The sequence below is a fragment of the Bacillus rossius genome, assembly GCF_032445375.1.
Source record: "Bacillus rossius redtenbacheri isolate Brsri chromosome 9 unlocalized genomic scaffold, Brsri_v3 Brsri_v3_scf9_2, whole genome shotgun sequence".
Taxonomy (NCBI): Eukaryota; Metazoa; Arthropoda; class Insecta; order Phasmatodea; family Bacillidae; genus Bacillus; species Bacillus rossius.
In genome coordinates, this window is record NW_026962013.1 from 9451938 (window position 1) to 9468472 (window position 16535).

The 16535-nt window shown below is 37.9% G+C and overlaps 1 protein-coding gene across 2 annotated transcripts in view; it reads left to right on the top strand.

Annotated features, from left to right (window-relative positions):
* LOC134543336 (uncharacterized) overlaps positions 1 to 16535 on the top strand; it is a 283249-nt gene that overhangs the window by 232378 nt on the left and 34336 nt on the right. Inside the window, exon 5 of one of the 2 annotated variants that reach the window (XM_063388292.1) lies at positions 13563 to 13636. The gene's annotated coding sequence lies outside the window, so the exon portion shown is untranslated. Of the gene's footprint in view, positions 1 to 13562; positions 13637 to 16535 lie in introns of those variants that run through there. The other variant, XM_063388293.1, reaches the window with a different exon arrangement.

Below are 16535 nucleotides of genomic sequence, written 5' to 3' on the forward strand. Positions count from 1 at the left end.
TACAACCCATATGTTGCGCATGGTGCATTTAGTCCAATCGTGGTAATGTAAGCACTGTGTTTTTACAAATTTGTTCTCTGAAAATATTTTTTATAAAAAATAAATTATATATTGCAACCAACTATAGGGTAGACCGGGGGAAATCGGGTCACGGGGTAAACCGGGTCATCGTAACAAGATCTGCTGTCTTGTGGTGAAAAAATGAACTGGAGTCTACGGAACCTACCAAAGAGTGCTGCTATCTGTCTATACGACCGTCCACTACAAGGCGAACATCGTATGTAACAACATTCTGGTAGTCTGTGCGACATGAACCCGAACCTGTGTAGTCCTGAAGTGGAAAATTCTTAACAATGTAAGTTTTATTTTGTTTCAAATAAGCCTTTACGTTCGTATTTCGTAATAGTATTGTAGTTTAAGTAATGGAGTACGAAAATATGTACCCAATTAACATTCTTCTGCATTACTGAAGCTCTATATGTTTGACAGAATTTATAATATTTTTCTTTTTTTTAAGTGCGAAATGGGGTAACTCGGGTCACTGCATACAGTGGGGAAATCGGGTCGCTTTATATATTTGCTATATATTGTGAAGCACTTTATTCTTCTTTCTCAATGTTTAAGTTAAGACCTATTCTAAATAAGTGGAAAAAATGAATTTTAGGCACATGACTTCTACTTAGTTAAAATTTGTAAGTACTTATAATAATATTGAAGTTTAGGAAATGTTAAAATAATGAAAATATTATCCATGTAAATATAGAATTACGAGTTCACTGCCAAATATGTAAGTGGAAGGAGCACCATAGAAGAAGTGAGATGCCTGTTACCAACACCGGAAAAATTAACACCAAAGAGAATAGGTGAACGAAAAATGTTGCTTCTCTAAGGCTACTGTCAAAAGAAAATCACTCATTGTTGGAATCCAGGAAATTGAAAAGCAAGAAGCAGGTGTTAAATTAAGTTCAAAGCAAAGAAAAATTGAACCTCTGAAGACGAAGAAGCGAACAAAAACTAAAAACACATCCGAGTTGGAAATTTTGGAAGAAGGCCAGGATGATGAGGAAGATTTTCTCTGCAACATGTGCAAAATTGCATACAAAGACATCAGAAGCTGCACTGCTGGAGACTGGATTCAGTGCCAGTCTTGCAAAATGTGGTACCATGAGCGCTGTGTCAATGCTTTTCAGTGTAAACAGTTTGTATGCGGAATGTGTCTGTCAAAACAGTAAAGAAAATCTGTTGATCCGATTTGCCCCACTTGTGATCCGATTTACCCCACATCTGTCCAAATCGGGTCAAAACATTTCATTTTCCTTTTATCAAGTTTAATGTCAATTCGTAAGGAAGATTGGCTAATGTTTGTATGTAAATATGTACATAAATGTATGACTGATATTACTGTAGATTTTTTTATGGTAAATTAATATTGGTTTTATACTTATTCAGGAATTTCAAAAAATTGACCCGATTTCCTCCGGTCTACCCTAATTAGAATATTTAGGAAAGAAAAATGCCTAAAATCCACCTTTTTGCACCTTCAAACCCCAAATTTTCCCGGGGGAGGACCCCCAGACCCCCAGACCCCCCTCCCCCCACCCCTCTATTTTCCAGGGGATGGATATTCAACTAAATCAATTGCAGTCCCCCCCAAAAAATATATCCTTGCGACGTCCATGTCACTAGGAATAGTCATGAAAAAAATAATAGTACAGAACACTGGGCTAACGACGAGACGGTTTCAACACTAACAGTGCATGCAGGCAGACAACAAAAGTTTGGACAACGCAGCAAATATACGAACACAGCGATAACGATAACACCGACTAGGAAAGTAGGTTTCAGGTTTCCTATGGAAAAAAAAAACATTTGCGACGTGTCGGAAACTGGCGTCTGTTCCCGTCATCAGGCGCAGACACAAACGTATTCTTTATTTCTGTTTACCATAGTTTCCCCATACCTAGAGATACTGAAATTTCGCGTATTCATTCGGTCGCAAGTTAGAATGCTAATCGTCGTACTCTTGCACTGTGTTCGTAATTGAACTTTCAGTCGTTCAGATACGCCCCTCTTGTGACCGCGAACCAACGATGCCCAGCTATGAGGGAAGCGAGCTAATTAGGTAGGTTCTCTCTATAAGAAATCAGGCCAGTGGAAAAGAAAACATTGGCAGATCAAACGCAGAACTTTCAAATCGGGCCCTGACTCCAGAAGAATACGTCTTGTTCTCTACCGATATCACTCCACGAAAATGCTGGAAATGTTTCTCGCCAGAGGTCCTGCATATACCTTCCCCGATAGCCCGCCATTGTGTTTGTACTTTGTTAAAACGTCCTCAATATCGACGAGACCTGTAGTCCAACATTTTTTTTTTTCAAATTTATTTTCTGGTTGCCAAACCTGTGACCGTGAAAAATGAAAAAAAGTTAAAATTAAAAACGAGACCCGCCTTTGAGCTTTTCTGTTTCACTGCAGTTTTTTTCTCTCGTTCTGGGAATGTTTTTGTAGTGTCTGAAATTTTAGCGGCATTATTCGCAACGAATGTGAAAAATTCGTAGTTTCGCGCGAAATATCCTTTGGGGCAATTCTGTGAACGGTCGCGTGAAAGACGCTTCTTCCGAGAACTCTGCGGGCGCAGGGCTGGAGTTGTGTGAGTTCCGCGAGTTCCGCCCCTGTGAAGCAACTCTCGGAACATTGAGGGGCGTCGAGTGACAAGGGCTCGGGGGCAGAAGGTTTTGTCGGGCCCCGTCCCTGATATTTAATGTAAAACTTTTCAAACACCACAGTTGATAGGTGCTTATGCTTATGCACGCGCGTTAGAAGTTAAAATAACCTGGCGTATTAAACGAACCCTTTTTTAAAATTTAATTTTGCGTTTGAATACTTAATAGAAATAAAAAAGGTCTGTGGAGTGATATTATTACGTTTGGTAAACTTTAAATTGAATCAAATTTAAAAACAAATTAAATACTAAGTTTTAAATATTCATTTAAAACTTGTATATAAAATAATTATTCGGTTTAGTAATTCTAATTTTTTTAATTTAAATTACTTACTGCATTGTAATGTAATAATTTATAATGCAAATAAATTATACATCGGGGAACAAAATCTCAATTATATAAACCATGTGGAAGTTTATTTATAAACACATTTTCTTTCATTAATATTAACAGTAAATAAGGTGTTTAATGAAATGGACCTGTATTCAATATCATTCGCTAAAGTATAAGATTAAAACGCACATACATAATTTTTGTTTGTATGTAGCTTTTTTTTTTTTTTTCCATCCAGTGAAAAATTCGTTGAATTGTGCGCGCGCATCGTAAAAATTAACTCATTTTTTTCACAACTTTCTAAAAAAGTATTACATAATAAATCTAAAGATTGTAATCATTACTGTGGCCATAACTGTAAACGTCATAAAGTTGCCATTAGTATACTTGTAATTTTCGTTCTGTTGGGGTAAATCAATGCATAATGTCGAAAATGAACCGGGACCCGGAGTTGTCATTCTTCTACCCCCCCCCCCCCCCTTCACTCACAACTTATCTTCCTCTCGCTGACGTGGATTACTAAGCCGAGGAAAAGTTCTGTTACTGGCGGCTTCGATACATAGTTTAGCATGCAGACTTTCGGAATACAGACAAAGCGAAAACGTTAATTTTTACCACACATTACTTAGCAGGGAATAAAAATACTGTACTAAAAAGTTGTAAATAAACTCTGGACTTTTTTTATAAATGCTATAATTTTATTTAATCATAGCTCATTGTGTTAAAAAATGTTAATGCATAGTCATTTTTACCAAAAAGAAAGGACATAACTGTTCAAAATTACAGCATGTTCACAAACTTTCCAACGAAGATTCCGTCTAAAATAAACTAAGAATTCTTCGTAGTTTTCAGATAACCGGACGCTACGAAGCAGAGAGATCCTTAGAAAGCGGTAAGTGGTTCGATGAGGAATGGAATATACATATATTAATGGCTTAATTAATTTCAAGAAAATAGAAAGTGGACGGGGAAGTGTTACCGCCTCCTTCCCGAACGGATTCTGAATACACTACTGCAGCCCGTTTCACACGGTGCAAGTCTGGTTATTGATAATTGTAACAAAATAAAGATTATGTAATCGCTAGTTGTTACGAACACGTGTTTCGTATTGACTGTTTCATGAAGTTTTGTGTGACAAGGTTAGTAGTTGGTACAAGTGTGGACAGCTATATCTGGCAGCATAACCTCGTCAGTAATGTTCCTGTTCCACCGACCTCCGCAGCGGAGTGGGACGTACACAGGCTTACAATGCGAGGGGTTCTGGGTTCGAGTCCCAGATAAGGCATGGGTTGTGAATTTGATAGAATATGCTGTGAATAATGAAGATAATATGAAGTGTCGATTAAGGATTTTTCTCTAGTCGTTGGCGTATAGCTGTTACCTATAAAATGGCTAAAATAATAAAAAAAAATTAAATGTTCGTGCAACTGTTATTATTGTTTAGCAGGAACATTAATTTGCATTTTTATTTTTAACTCAGCGGAATAATTAGACAATTTTTTTTAATAAATAAATGTAAGATACCTACCTTTTTTAAGCTCGGTAGAAAATTAGCAATAGACAAAAAGGTTTCAATTACAATTTAGTAAGCCACAATTATTGTCAATATCCAAGGTTTTAATTATTAGCCAACAAGAAAATAGTTGAAACTTATAAACTTGTAATGAAATTCACAACTTGTACAAGAGTCCTTTTTTGTACTTTGATTTGTACTTTAAGGCCCGTGTCTTTAATTTATGACCTTGTGGCGGACATACAAAAATGACACAAACTCACCGTTTGTGTGTGTGACCTACTTATGATTTTCTCTTATAAAAACTGAAATTACCCTTATAATGGAATTTCCTAATTATATTTAGTCTGTCACTGTCCGGCCCATAAAACTTTCTTTATGCAAAGAATCATGTCCATCTGTTTCTGCGTGTAACAAAAATAAAAATTTCAAAGTTTTTTTAAATACATGTTTGGACTATACAGTTTTTGTTTTTTTACATGGGCATTCCAAAATTCATTGCTCTTTTGCCAAAAAAATAAAAGTGGTTGTATAATTTAATTTACATTTCAAAAATAATATTACACTAAAATGAAAGGAAAAATTAAAAAAAAAAAACTTTTGTGAAACAATTAAACACACCCTTATTATTATTATTTTACAATGTTCCGGAGAGCATAGCTCTGTTTTGGAACTATACACGTCACCTTGGCATAATATGACACGTCATTTTTCAGAACACAATGCATACAGATACACTAAGTTTCACAGGTAATAGCATTACAGCTGTACATTTAACGCTTAAAATATTTATCATACATTTAACAATAAGATCACATTTATAACATTAGTAGGGATGTATACAAACAAATACGCATAATGACATGTGTTGAAATATTGCTTTATGCGGGCTGGGCAGTTGGTAATGACTATGGCCGGGGACTCGAACCCGGGCACTCCACGACCCTGGTGCATGTCCGAGCGCTGTGCGAGAGAGAGAGAGAGAGAGATGGCTCGCGGCTTCCAGAGAATTGGAAAAAGGCCCAGCGGGTAGCTGAAGGGGGGGGGGATGATGAATGGCTTGGTGGGTGTCGGCAAGGGGGGAGGGTTCTTGCTGCTCGAATCTCTCGGAGGCTGTTCGCAGAACAGTCGCCGCTCGCTCCGTGCCTCGATTTTCCTGGGAAACTCTGCCTTACGGCGGGCGTGGGAGAAAAAAAAATTGCGAACGGGGGGGGGGGATCTTTTTTTAAAGCAGGGAAGCGAAGAGGAAGTAAAAAAGAGGCACTGCTGCACCTATCGACCGACTAATTTGGCCCCGCGTGCCAAAAAAAAAAAAAAACTAATTTTGTTCTGCTCTTGTTTGGTGTTTAAGAAAGCCACGCCTTCAATAAACATTTATCTGCGGACCTTTTTTTTTTTTTTTAAAATGTCTTAATCACGAAATAAATAGCATCGTCGTTCTGCTTGTCTGTAATTGAAATGTTCTAGTGCTTCTGCTACTGGCGAGACATCGCAGTTACTATGGTTACTCCAACCGATGAATAGGCATACCGTCAGAAGCAATCCTAATTAAGCATTTTGTTACAATAATTGAAAAAAAAAAAAAAAGGCACCACATTGGAAGTTTTCTTTGCTACGAATGTGAAACACGTTTTACGCCTATCGTGTAAGAATTGAAACTTTCCCGAATCTCAAGTCCCAAAATGGCACGTCGACGTACAGCTCGAATCAAGATATGATCTTTTTTTTTTTTTACATGCTTTATTTTATGTTTGTCTGTCCGTCTGTAACTCTTTCGACTAAGAATGAGTGACTCATCACAGTAAAATGTCCCACCCATTTCATTACGTTCGTTAGCCGAGCGGTCTAAGGCGCGCGACTTCTGTGACGTCAGCTTTCGGATTCAAAGATCGTGGGTTCTACTCCCGGCCACGCCGAAAAAAAAATGTTTTTTTTTCCCCGGTAAATTCTAATATTATATCCATACATCTAACTGCAAATGATTCGTAGAGACTTTACCATTTCTTTGTGACGTTGCAACTCCAAATAGTTATCTCAGATGGTAATAGGTAGTGTCGGTAACTCATTTCCCTATGATAATTATACATAAATATAGTTTAAAAAACTAAAAAAAACATGCTTTTAAAGAATATCAAACTAAAAAGTTAAAAATAAATATAGTTTAAAAAACTAAAAAACATGCTTTTAAAGAATATCAAACTAAAAAGTTAAAAATAAATAAAGTTAAAAAAACTAGAGAAACATGCTTTTAAAGATTATCAAACTAAAAAGTAAAAAATAATTTTAAAATTAAATTTATGACAATAGTATATAAGCAATACTAGTATAAATGAGAAAAAAGCATGGGGCGCTTAATATTCAAAAAATATGGCACAAAGCGCCTCAAGCTTTTTTCTCATTTATACTAGTATTGCTTATATACTATTGTCATAAATTTAATTTTAAAATTATTTTTTACTTTTTAGTTTGATAATCTTTAAAAGCATGTTTCTTTAGTTTTTTAAACTATATTTATTTTTAACTTTTTAGTTTGATATTCTTTAAAAGCATGTTTTTTAGTTTTTTAAACTATATTTATTTGTTTTGAAGAGTAAGGCTATCGAAACGAAGTGCAGCATGGGTGAAATATAAGCGAATGTATGTTTTTTTTTTTGGCGTGACAACGTCTCATAAATCGATGAACGCCCTCTGCACGCACGAAAAAGTGTCCCGTTACGCACATTGTCCCGTTACGCTTTGTCCCGTTACGCACATTGTCCCGTTACGCTCATTGTTCCGTTACGCTGTCGGCGAGTGCAGTAATAATAGGTTATGTTACAATTGACTAAAAAATTATGGGGATTCATATAATTGGTGATAGATATTTGATTACAGTTTATTTATATGAAAACTTGTTCATAATTATATTTAAACTTTATAGCTAAACGCCAGTTTTTAAAATTAATTACAAGTCATCTACACGTGAAATGTTTCGTCGACTATTTATAAAGTGAAGTGAAAAGTTAATGTGGTTTTCATTGCTTATTACAACAACAATTTCGGCAATAAATGTTAATTATTCTTGCATTTTAAAAATCTGATTACTAGTATAATTTCAAGTATTTATTCTTTTATTATTAAAATAAAAATGATTCAGTTTTATTCATAAAAGTATGCAATAATTTCACCAATGTTTTGTTATGACGTCACGTTAAACTATCTTCCGTAAACCGACTTTACAGACAACCAATTTTTTTTTTTAAAGATTCATATTTATAAGTGATCCAATTATCAAACGGCTCTTTGGTAAGCTACAGACGTGTAATTGGATTTCCGCTGCTTCACTGTAGCCAATTCCTTCGCTCTGCCTTTCGGCATTAGCCGAGCAAATTGAAGATAATCGTCTTTTCTCTCCCTGGCGGTAAACTGTCGGCGGCATCGTCAACACGGCACGGCTTTGAGCCACACTCGATTTACGTCGCTGCTTCTGGGAACCAACTAGCAAATACTAAACAAAAAAAAAAAAAAAAAGTCGTTAAAACCTTTCGCTTGCGAGAAGATGTGTCGTTGCAGGCAGAGTTACGACTCTTGGAACCCAGTCCTCGGCTAAAGGTACGATTCCTAAGGCGCGACTCACGCGATTCTAGCCGCGCGGCAGAGCGTCACGAGCATCTGCGCATGCGCAGCATGATGTAGTTTGGCCGCGCGCGGCTGCGCAGCGCGACGCGACCCGACTGGTGGCGGGACCAGTCCAGTCGCTTCCGTCGCGCGCCGCGGACCGAGCTGCTGATCATACAAATTGCATTTTCAAGTACAGAAGACGTAGTGCTTGCTGAGTTAGTTGGCCAGCATCCATGCTTGCATGATTTAAAGCATCCACAGTATAAGGATCAAAATGTACGGGAAAATGTGTGGGCTGATCTAATGAACGAGAGGAGATCCTGAAAGCTCTTAATCGAAGTAAAATAACGGAACGTGAAAATGATGCAACTGATGTGTTCTTCAGAAGTATGTCGCTAACAGTGAAACAGCTACCACCCTCTCTACGTGCACAAGCTAAGATGCGCATCTGCAGTGTTGTGTCAGAATTAGAAATAAGAGCACTTGAGATGGCACAGCACACAAACCTGTCTCCTTTAGGAGCTCCTGTACGATCTTCATCCACTTTGTCGGACACTTCATGTCCTAGTCATTCGGCGAGTGATTACTATGATGATGTTACAAATAGTGGCGAAACACACCAATCGCAGTCATTGTTACAAGGTTCCTTCCAATACAACAATCCTATTATCAGTGAAACAAACGAAACGTATATGTTAAATATGTCATAACATACAAAACTTATCAATTCGTGTCATCTCCACAGTTGTATTGACCACGTGCTTTGTCTTTATATTTCTCTCATACTACTTTATGCAAGATAATTGTACTTTAAGCAATTTTATTCGCTCTACTTAATATGGCAATTGAAAGTTACAATTCCTGATACTAATATTTATTTTAGAAATTAAATTTTATAACTATTATTATTATTGACATGAGTGCTTTTGTTATATTTAATTTATAATTAAGTTCAACAGTTTACCTTAATGTTATGGCCCGTTTCTCTGCAGGTGTTATTGGTTTTCTTACTTTGTTGCACGACTTACATTTGACATCATCTTCCACTAGTCCCAAAATATAATTGAACTGCCTTACATTTAAACGGAAAAACTCCCTCGTCGTCTTTCATTAAGTGTCTGTTAATAAGGATTGTGTAGAATCCCTTTTCTCGTCTTGCTTTAAACATCACATGTGTATCAATGTTTTTGATGTTGTGACTCAGTAACAACGTCATCAGTTGATCTTCTTCTTCGTCCAGCAGTAACCATTTAACAACGTTACGTTAATCCATTGCTACAAACAACTGGAACTGCACTGTGGTCGCGCCGCATGAAGTATAGTTTTCAGCCGCTTCTTAGGAATGGGGCAACCTCACGAGCCGCGCGACTCTAGCCGCGCGACGATAACCGCGCGGCTAGAGTCGCGCCTTAGGAATCGTACCTTAAAGGGCTTTCGCCTCAACGAAACACACACTTGAACGAAATTAGGCACGAACCTTGCACGTAGTTTTAATTCGTGCAAGGATGTGTTTTCATTAGTGAATCACGTGTTTGAACATCGATGTGCCTGAATGTATCTACCGTTTTTGAATTATACTTATTAAATTTTTTTTGTAGAGATACTATACTCAAAGAAATATATATTCGGTAGTTCCCTATTGCCTATACAGTTGTATTTTAAAATGAAATGTTAAAATAAAGAAAGGAATTGGTGATGTATTGTGATGCAAAGCTGTATAATCACCAAAATATATTTGATTTTGAGAATATGTTTAAAATTTTGAGAAACATAGTTCCCGGGAGCAATTGTTTTGTGTACCGTAGCCAACGTATCAAATTATATTTTAACGTAAAATATTAAAACTAAAGTAAGTAGTTAAACGTGATTGTGATGTGAAATTCTACCATAGCCAAAAATATATATTTGTGAGAAAATATGAATAACAAAACTATGATATAAACTGAATACAAAAAAGGAACAATTAACACACATTTAAATAATTCAGCAGTTGAAATAATATTTATATATAGCATATAAACTTCTTTCGGGTTATAAGTGTGACATTCAGCCATAGATAATTAAATTTAACTATATGTGGTGACCCCAACAATCGCAGCAGGGTCGGTGCAAGGTAAATTAGCGCCCTAGGCGAAAAACCATAATGCGAATACGCCCCCCCCCCCCCCCGGGTCACCCGGCCGGACACCCCAAAACAATTTTTCTTTGCCTCAAAATACATCACGTAAGCCTAAGATTTTGTCAACAATCAAATGTAAGCAGGCTTGTGTTTTTTTTTTTACTTTTTTACTTATTACAAATCATAAACAGGTCACCGTGGACTTTAAATAATTACTTATATCCAATATAAACATTCCAAACTGTTACAAAAATCCATTTCCATCTAGTTTCAATAATCGTTAAACATGTTATATGAGCTGTTATGTGTCGTGCTGCGCCGCCCCCAGCTACTTGGCGCCCTAGGCGGTTGCCTAGTTCGCCTATATGGACGCGCCGGCCCTGAATCGCAGACACACACTACAAAACTGACACCCGATAAGAGACTAAAAAGGTGGCTAAATTATAAAATTTAGCTTCGAAAAATATATCGAGTGCCAATAAACTTAAGTTCATCCAAACAATAATAAATTAAAGCAGAAACAAGGCTGATTAAACTTGTATTTATTACTATTAAACATTTAAAGGTTAAGGCTATTACTTGGAAATTAGTCTTTACAAATAGATACATTTGATACATTTGTATTTCAAAGCAGGCTGCGTTACCAACTGCATCATAATTTCCGCCACTCAAAAATACGAAGTGTAACAGAAAAAAAAGGCTAAATTGTTTAAGTTTACAAAACAGATTTATACCTTTTTGTGATTTTTTTATTATATAAAGTTACCAAAAAAAAAGATAAAATCGGTAAAGTAATTGAAAGTCACGAAAAAAATAGCAGCTTTTCTTAGTTCCAAAAATGTTTATTAACTACGGCTTGGCGAATTATTATGCGCCATTTCTTCGTCGTGCGTTTGACCGGGCGATTTGCAGCCTCGGACAAACATTCTAACATTTGTTTAATGAAATACAAAGTAAGGAATATTCTTTCTCTAGTCACGTGATCTTTGTAAAGGAATGGCTAATTTAATGTTTTATAGTGTCCTTTCCAAAATATTCTTTGCAATTATGCAGTTTACCTCTATGGATTTCTTTTAATTAAATGTTGTTGAACTTATTTCGCTCAGTTTTATCTTTGATTTTACAAGTTTTGTTTACGATCAATGGAAAGTCATCTTTATGTATCTGTTAAATGTTATCATTTTATTTTATATATTAATTAAGATCAAGGAAGAATGATTTTTGCAAGTGATTAATTTTAATGCAGAGAATGTTACGTCAGCTATTTTGATGTGAAAAACGTTTTTGGTTTAAAATGCAAATTCGGTTTGTACACTGTTTGATTGAACTATTATATTATTTTACGATAACTTTATTGACACTCAGTATTAAATTGGGTTTCACTATTAAATCGATAATTACGTTTAAAATAGTTTAACATGTTGAATTATGATGATTTTATAATTTATAATTAATTATGTCCATGATTTGGAAATCGTTTTGTAATCATTGGTCTAGTTATTACTTCATTCCTGCAGATTAGATCAACGTAAAAAAAACTTGTAAATTTTAGAACAAATCTCAATTTTTTTTCCGTCCGAACTGCGCGATAGTCTAAAACGGTTGTATTAGCGTAATTAATAATATCTTTATTCTCACGAAATTCATTCTAAATAATTGTTAGTTGCTTTTGAGGCCCCCGCCTTCATGGGCACACACAGGCTGTGCAGAGCTTCCGGAGAAACCACGTGATTTGAAAACTGCTCAAGATACTCGGAAAAAGGTACTTTTAGAAGACTGAAAATGGTTGAAAGCGTGTTTTCAGAACACATTTTCAAGCATGGAGAATGCTCGGTGCAGATTCTCGAAAGCACTCGAGGGACACCCTTTATATTAATTTCTCAGAGATCTGAATGTTATGGTTACCGCGAAGACCGTGCCTTGTGTTTGAAAGGCGACACCGCGCTGCAGGCACCAATCGTGTGTGCACTCTTTAATTCCGCCTCACCGTCTTCGACTAGACTGGCGCCCTTATGGGACCTAAAGAGTTCCCTTTTTGTTGTTGTGACTGCGGAGTCCGCACGAACGCTACTCCCCAGGCCGCGAGCCGCGGTCAGAGCGAGGTGCTGGGGCTACACCTGCACCCTCCACCCCCCGCGTGTATCGACCACCAGGGTAATGGGCAGGGGGGGAGGGGCCCCCGTCCTATCGATCCCTCCGACCCCCGGGCGCGCGACGCCTAGTCCGGCGCAGATATCCGCTCCGGCTGATTAGGATTCAGCACCGCGGCTCGATGGACGTCCTAACCAAGCATTTTTCACCTCGCTCTCAGAGGCGTAGCGGTGGAGTTTTTTTTTTTGAAGTACAACTTCTTGGGCCGCGATCAGAGTGAAATTTTCAAAGCTGAATTTATTTTAATCGAACCGTTTTTGCGAAAACGTTATTTTGAAACGTTTCTGCCGCGCGAAATAGGATAGAATAGGCACTTGGTTGAAGAGAGATGGAGAGCACTATGCTATATACGTTTCTGGGCTCGTTTTCGTTCTTTTTGTGCGATTTGACCCCCCCCCCCCCCCCTCATTCCCAAATAGAACCGCGAGAGATAGATGAACGCAAGAATGTGACAGTATGTGCGCATGGGCTTGTTTCAGAAAATATAGCGCGCTCACGTTCCTCGTTCAACCAGCAGCGTAGAGAGCGCTGTTGAGACAGTTCCGTGCATTTCCCACATAGATAACGCTTACTGTTATGTAATTCATAGTTCGGTCAAAGTTTTGGTGTGTTCCAAATGGCAAAATTGTTTGAAGAAACAGTAACACGGAACAATTTTTCTTTATGGTGTAAGTTAATTTCAAGTGTTTTTTAATCATTATTAATTAATCAATAATTACTGATATCCTGACAATTTATCTTGAATTGAGTGATAATTTTTATTTATATTTATTTAGTAAATTGTCTTTATTTCTCTCTCTGCCGTTTTAACTCGTATGATAAACTTAAAAGTCGAGGATTGAATTCCCCAAAGAAGTTTCACTTCTATCATGTGTAGTGAATTACACGCGCTCTTCTTCTAACTATTAAAATCTATAACTGGGACATTCGTGTATGGACGTATAACTGTATATGTTTGCAGTCAATGTGGTGACAGAAAGACTCTACGAAATGTCCGGGGTCTCTACTCATCGTCTCGAGGACCTCGCCGGAACGTTGACGTTGACGAGTCCTGTGCAGTGTGTCTGTGTCTGCGACCGGCAGAGGGCGGAGGACGTAACTGTGTTGCGACGCTGTGTTGCAGGATGCGCCCCACACCGCTCGGCGCCACCTGTCTCACCACCGGCTAGTCCTCGCATCGCCGCGCGCAGAACACAGGTCAGTCCCAACATGTACTGATCATTCAATCACTTGGTAGGTACTCAGTTTTAGTTTAATCGTTTCAATGTATCCTACGTATTAAAACGATTATTATATTAGTCATGAAATAAATAAGGTTTTCCTAAAACAATAGAAAACTGAGTTTTTCAAGGTTTTTTAGAAAACTTATTTTTTTATTTTATTTTATGAATTATGTACTAAACATAGACAAGGCTGGATATGAATGTTTAAATCAAAACTGTATACCTCATGATTTAATACTTTCGGAACATACTAGAATTAAAAAAAAAACAAAATGCATTTAAAGTTAATAAAAATCATTGTTTAGAAACCACCTTTCATGGACAAATAAATGTGGCTATAATATGAATTTTTTTAAAATCTTACGCAAAAAAAACACGAATTATATTTTGAAAAATAATTTAGACTGGGACTGGTAGGAAAGTAATTTAGCCGAGTGATCAGCTGACGAGAGAACTGCAAGTATGTGCGATCACAAATACAAGAGCGCGTTTAGTGTTGTTATTTTCGTATGTCGCCGAACTCTTGTATTCCCATGGACGATTCTATATCTGCGATTGCAGCTGCCTTGCTGGTTTATTTTTAGGAAGAACAGAATCCCTCATTCCACAAGCTCTTATTTTTCCATGGGAAGAGTGACAGTTGTTTCCTTTCGTCACTGAACGAGATGTCTCGAATAATGGCGCAGTCCACGGAAGAACTGCAGTAAAATGTCCTCCACAACCTTACCAACCAAGGGTGAGTGAAGCAACCGCCTGCTATTCATTTCACTGGAACGAGCTCATTCGGCGCGTTGACCAAGCTACTGCCGTAGTCAGGATCTAGTGGAGGAGGGGATCCAGTATAAAAATCATCGTTTCATTGAATGAGTTTTCTTACATTTTTAATTTTAAAAAATGATTTTCGCGCTAATATATCAGGGAATAGTATTTTTAGAACTCCAATGTTTACACATAGAATCCTAAGTAATGATTTTGCTCCAGAAAAGAGAAACGGAACAATTGAAAATTTTATTTTTTCCCATTATTTATAATATTTTGTTAGGTTCCGTTGTTTCAGCAGTGAGCTAAAAAATTTCCTCGTGTTGAATTGAAAGTGCTGTTTTTTTTTTTGACGTGACAACGTCTAATAAATCGATGAACGCCGGCTGCATGCACGAAAAAAATGTGTCCCGTAACGCACATTGTCCCACTACGATGTGTCCCGTTACGCTCATTGTACGCTTGCGCCCCATATCTCTTCCACTCGATTGGAACAACCATCGATTTGACTTTTCAATCATGTTTTCGTCATTTGAATTATTAATATTATGTAATTTAACAATCGTCCACCGATTTTCAGCACAATCGGTACGGTTATTTAAAAGTAGGGTAATGTTGAATTTTCAAATACGTTTTTGTACGAACAATGGTGTTTTACAGTTACACATAATAATTCAAATTACACCCGGGATCTTTTGCACAATGTTTTAAAAAATATTGTAACACATTATAAATAAGTTTGGTGTATTTGGGATGCGTATTTGTTATAAAATCGCATTATAAAAACGAAATAATATAATTCCCCTACGGTGCTGTCATCTACGGTGACGGACGCGAACCGAACGAATCGCGCTATCTATCCGCTGTTTATAAAGTGAAGTGAAAAGTTAATGTGGTTTTCATTGCTTATTACAACAACAATTTCGGCAATAAAGGTTAATTATTCTTGCATTTTAAAAATCTGATTACTACTATAATTTCAAGTATTTATTTTATTATTAAAATAAAAAAATTCAATTTTATTCATAAAAGTATGCAATAATTTCATTAATGTTTTGTTATGAAGTCACGTTAAACTATCGTCCGTAAACCGACTTTACAGACAACCAATTTTTTTTGAGGATCGTTGTCATTGAATTGTCCTGGCCGCGTAGAAGGTGAACATTTCACTGACATCAGTAGCCATCCTCTGAACACTGAATATGGCTACTGCAAGATCGACCGAAACGCCTCTGTTGAAATCATGGCCGAGAAGCCAAGCAACTACAGTGCTTACTTTTGTGTGACTTGAGACTTCGTTTGTTTTTAGACAAAAATGAAAAATAGGATGGTTTGCATGCAAATAGGTGCGTTTTTTGTGTATGAAACTGTTTAAAATCATATTTCAAAATGGTTCGTGATTTTTTGTTTTCCATTCTTCATAAAACTGCCTTTTGCAAGTGAGGCGGACAAACCCGGAGCGTTCGAAGCGCTCTGCTCTGTGTGCTGCTGCTCTCAGAACTCGGATCGTCGCCGATTTGATTTGGAACGCGAAGCCGGAGGCTGGGTCGGGCCCGTTGCCATGGACGTGACTGCGCGGGGTTCCGCGGGGCTTCGCTCGCGCCGCGAAGGTTGGGGGGGGGGGGGGGGACGCGACCTTCGCACCGGGGCGGCAAACTATAAGTTAATTGCACCACGGCGGGGTCGGATAGGGGGAGGGGAGGGGGGTCGAGTTGATATCGAGGAATGAAGCACTCTCGTGGCCTTTTTTTTTTTCCTTTCTCTTTCCCGGTGTGTCGCGAGGGAGGGTGCTTCTACGGGTGTTGTGTGGGTCGCTTTGTTATCGGTTTCCCCCCCCCCCCTCCCCTCTCTCTCTTCTTCGCTCGTCGGCCGACACGCAGCCACTGTGGGGTCCACGACAATGACGACGCCGCCCGGCGAAGGTGGAGTGAGTGTGTGTGTGTGTGTGTGTGTGTGTGTGTGTGTGTGTGTGTGTGTGTGTGTGTGTGTGTGTGTGTGTGGGTGTGTGGGTGTGTGGGTGTGTGGTTGTGTGTGTGTGTGTGTGTGGGTGTGTGTGGGTGTGTGTGGGTGTGTGTGGGTGTGTGTGTGTGTGTGTGTGTGGGTGTGTGTGGGTG